Source organism: Lethenteron reissneri, chromosome 7, assembly GCF_015708825.2.
Source record: "Lethenteron reissneri isolate LAM-NWPU_2019-01 chromosome 7, ASM1570882v1, whole genome shotgun sequence".
Taxonomy (NCBI): Eukaryota; Metazoa; Chordata; class Hyperoartia; order Petromyzontiformes; family Petromyzontidae; genus Lethenteron; species Lethenteron reissneri.
In genome coordinates, this window is record NC_083785.1 from 3,967,595 (window position 1) to 3,972,337 (window position 4,743).

General features: G+C 48.8%; 1 pseudogene; it reads left to right on the forward strand.

Moving 5' to 3' along the window:
• Nucleotides 1-4,173: 4,173 nt before the first annotated feature.
• Nucleotides 4,174-4,348, forward strand: LOC133358996 (U2 spliceosomal RNA; annotated as a pseudogene).
• Nucleotides 4,349-4,743: the final 395 nt, after the last annotated feature.

Genomic DNA, 4,743 nt, shown 5'->3' on the forward strand with positions numbered 1-4,743 from the left:
GAGGGCAACCCTCGCACGGAAGAGATAACTTCTTTCGCACCATACGTAGCCAACCGTGCTAATCGGAGGTGCGGGGGAAGGACAACAAACGAAACACTAAAGAGCAGTTATAGCCGTACCCTACTCATTGTTTTCAAGACCGCCTTAGGCAGGGGCCCGATAGACCCCGTGTGTGGGTGTCTCACACACTTCGATCATCCTCCCACCAACGCAACGGAGGAGGGAAATAACACGCACTGATCTCCACGTGGTCCACAGACCCCCCCCCCCACCTCTAAAGCACTGGATTGCAGGCCAGTACAACAGCATTTAACTGCGTTAAACAGAGGGCACTGATTTAAATAACTACGTGCTCCTTGCTATGACATATGATTCCGAGACATGCCCATGAACGAGAGACATTTAACGAAAACTGAAAAAGTGCACGAAGAAGCATGGAGAGACACGTGCGTGAAACCGTGTTGGGAGGCAGAGAGGAACACGTGGATTAGAAAACATAAGCAGGACCACGACGACATCGTTCCAATTGTCGGGAAACGCAAATGGGCTTGGGCGGCAGCACGTCGCGAGAAGGGGAATGCCACGGGCAGATGTTCAAGACTGATGACTGAGTGGCAACCGAGGGATTGGACGTGACCGAGAGGGCGTCCACCAGTGGGATGGAGCTCGTGCACAGGTGCCGGGTGGATCATTGATGTCGCCACGCGATCGTGGGAGATGGCGGCAGCTTCGGGAGGCGCTCATCCAGCAGTGGATGGACCGAGGCTGATAGTAACAATGACGAATGCTGAAGGAGGGAGCTGGGGACCACAGAGTGCCCTCAATTCTAGATTTGAAGCTTTCGTGACTGCAATGATTCATACTCTTAGTTTTTTTCGGTAAAGTCACGTAGGTAAAAAAATTATTAAAATTAAAAATAATAAAAAATCACGACGTTTCGGAGGCAACACACGTCTCCGGCATCAGGTGTGACCGTCACAGCCAGATTTGCTGTATCAAGTGAGGCAGGGATTCCAAGATGCAAGTTCTTAAATACAAGTTAAGGGCGAGGAGAGGGGGGGGGCTTATCAGAATGTGGTAGCCAATGAATGGAACGTATTGGGAGGAGGGGGGGCGGGGCTAAAAGAGAGCACGAGGAGTACGTATACGTGGACCTGTTTGTGCACAAGCCCCTGTTGGTGCACATGATATAAGAGAACGAAATGCCCATGTTGTGCCCTCAAGCTGGGCGCAAACGTCCCGAGCGTGGAATGCGCGTTGGCAAGGCGGAGCAGGCCGGGCTGCGAAGAGGACGCGACTCACTTGACGCCTGTGGGGAAAAAAGAGCTTCATAGCTCGTCGGATTCCTCCAATAAAAATAAAACAAATATTATAATTCTGACTTGTCATTCCGAGCGTGCGGCTGGCAGTCCTCCCCGCACAAGAGGGAATGGCTGCGTGCAGTATTTACGACCTGCTGGCGTTACACGTCAAAGCGTCGGAACCCCAGCGTGTGTTATTTCAGAAGGTCACGAGGATTGGAAGCTGGGGGGGGGGGGGGTGGGGGGGGGGGTGGACCCAGGGCAAGGTGCTTTGGTTCGAGGTATCCTGGCTGTTGTCAAGGGCACGGGTCTCATTTCGGCTCGAAAGGATTTGTCTAAGTCATCCCAACCGCGTGCACTGGTTGTGCAGCGCTCGCTCGGTCATCCCTCCCTCTTTTTTAGAATTCGCCTTCCCTTTAGCCAGCTCCCAAATGAATGCAAGCATCCCGGCGAAGTCTCGCTCTGTGGGAAGTCAACGGTGGTCATCCTGTGGAGAGACTGACCCCCCCCCCCACCATAGGAATGTAGAATGTCTACCACTGGCTCAGGGTTGCCAATCGTGATAGGCAACGTCAAGGCCGTAGCCATGGAGTCAACATTGGGGGGGACCAAATCTTCCAGGGGGTCTGGGGCTCCCCCCCCCCCAAAAAAAAAATCTACATTTGAAAATATTTTCCTGCCATTTCCTGCCTAAAATATTAAAAAATTCACTAACACATGGGATTGACTTTTTATTTATGTTTAACAATAATATATTGTATTACATTGCTCTGTGTTTTCTTTTTTACCTTTTCTTGTTTCATTGTATGTAATGGCAGAGATTAGGGATTTATAAAGTACAACCATAACCACAATAATATAAACAGAAATCTATTTTATAGCAATATTTTTTTGGGGGGGGGACATTTTGAACATATTTGAATCTTGGGGGGGATGTGTCCTCCCCAATATATATATTATAATTACGGCCTTGGGCAACGTGCCAAATGCGTCTGAGCAGGGCGATGCTTTGACTTAACCAACAAAAGATCGGCCTTTTAGTCGGTCAAGAATGTGCTGTTAGCGAGCACCTATTAAGGTCGGCGAGGCGTGTCAGCGAGCGGTCAGGCCAGCATCATGCATTGCCTCCACTGCGAGGTTCAAGTGAGACAAATTTGAGGCTGAACACCAATTTGAGGCTGAGCCGACCTAGGGGAGGCTCAGGAGCGATTGAGATAATCGTCACTGGTGTTGGCCGTGAGCGGGAATCGAACTTGGGTAGACGGGCTCGTAGGGCAGCGCGCTAACTGCTGAACCATCGCCCACCCCACCACCAAAAAATATAATCATTCCCCAGTATGGCCTTAACAGACTGTTGGGGCAAGTGCTGCTATGAAATCCGGCACGGCACACGAGGGGGTGGGTGGCCAGCACCACGCCCGGCCGCCTTTGTCTCCCCAGTGGCGATGTTTACACACCGCACAAGGTATTCGTTTGAGGCTGAGTCGACCTAGGGGAGGCCCAAGACCGATTCAGATCATCGTCACTGGTGTTGGCCATGAGCGGGAATCAAACTCGGGTCGCCGGGTTCGTAGCGCAGGGCGCTAAGCAGTGTACTGCCGCTCCTAGACACACAGGCACACCTTGACAATTGTAGCATGAGAACGGAACGAGTAGTGTGGCTTTGCAGGATGCATAAAGACACTACAATCGCTTCACACAATCCTGCTTACATCCCCAAACACCAGAAATCATGACAGATATTGGTTTCCAGGGCTACCTGTGGACTCTTGAGACACGGAACAAATCTGTAAAGCCTTGGCAGTGTCACACAACACAAACACGCTCTGGTTACCCTAGAATGTTGGGTACTCATGCTGTGTGACTCACTTCGTATTGATTGACACGTCCCTAGTCAAACCAAATGAGAGCTCATTGAGATGTTGTATGTATTTAGCTTGAAAACCGGTATCAGTACAAGGACACGTATTTGTATTTATCAAATGTAATTTCTACGGCGTATGTCAACTCAAGGGCCTCTTTGCTCGCGCAAGCATTCGAGCAGTACTTTGTCCCGAGTCAGTTGTGGAAATTCCATATTCCCATGGCAGGGATCAGCGGCTTCTTAAGGCAACCAACGACTGACCTCCCAAAACACGGACACACGACAGCCGCCATGAATCACGTGGTGGCAGTGACGTCATCACATTATGTTGAAGAGTCTCAACCATCATAGGCTCTCGACGTTCCTAAAACGTTGAACCGCGTCCGGAGTGCCGCTCTCATCGGCAAGCTTGGAATTTTTAACGCTCCGACTGATACGGTCAACATGTGCGTTAATTGATGGTAGCCAATCTCCTACCTGCACCGTTAACGCTTGGCGTTTTGCAAGGATGTCCCCCCCTTCTCTCCAACATGCACCACACTCATCTAGATCACAAGCTGAATGTAAACTAAATTTGAAGCTTTCGTGACTGCAAGGATTCATATTCTTAGGTTTTTTTCGGTAAAGTCACGTAGGTAAAACATCAAAATTAATAAAAATAAATAAAATAAAACAAAAATCACGACGTTTCGGAGGCAACACAAGTCTCCGTCATCAGGTGGGACCGTGATGCAGCTAATCCGGCTGTGACGGTCCCACCTGATGACGGAGACTTGTGTTGCCTCCGAAACGTCGTGATTTTTGTTTTATTTTATTTATTTTTTTATTAATTTTGATGTTTTACCTACGTGACTTTACCGAAAAAACCTAAGAATATGAATGTAAACTGACATTTCAGTGTCAATGCGCAGATGCCCCACGGTCAATCACCACCGATCACGATCAACTACACTAAATCCCCGGTCAATTATTATATCCTATAAGACTGTAAATTCTGCGGTTCATCCCATCATGTTTGGCCTTTTGGCTAGAAACAAGTGCAGTATCTGTTCTCATCGGTTTAATATCTGATACGCACCTCATAGTGGAATCGTTTATGAAATAGATTCGTCGAACAGGGGCTTGCTTCGTCCCCGCACTTCCGATTAGCACGATTGGCTACGTACAGTGAACAGGAAGTTCAACAAACACGTATAAAACCATTAATCTGCTTGGAACAAAAATCTCATCTGATATGTCATTATGCATTATTAATCGGGTCAAAGAGACATCACAGATGCTTGGTTTTCTTTTGCATGCGCAAAGCCTCCTTAACTCCAAACAATTACTGCTGCTCTACCAAGCACACTAAGTGGGTTGAAGTTGAAATCCTGCTTTTGTCATATTTCGTCTGGAGCACTCATTTCCTACCTCGCTGCACGTGATACAATTCCACGTAGAGCAGTCACATCGATTCACAGTCCGACACTCGTCGATTCACTCCAGCCGCTCGCTGGCTCGCTCACCGGTGATCAGTCGCCTCCGTGTCACTCTTCTATCGCTACTTCTACTTGCTGCTGCTGCCGTGGTTGCTGTTGC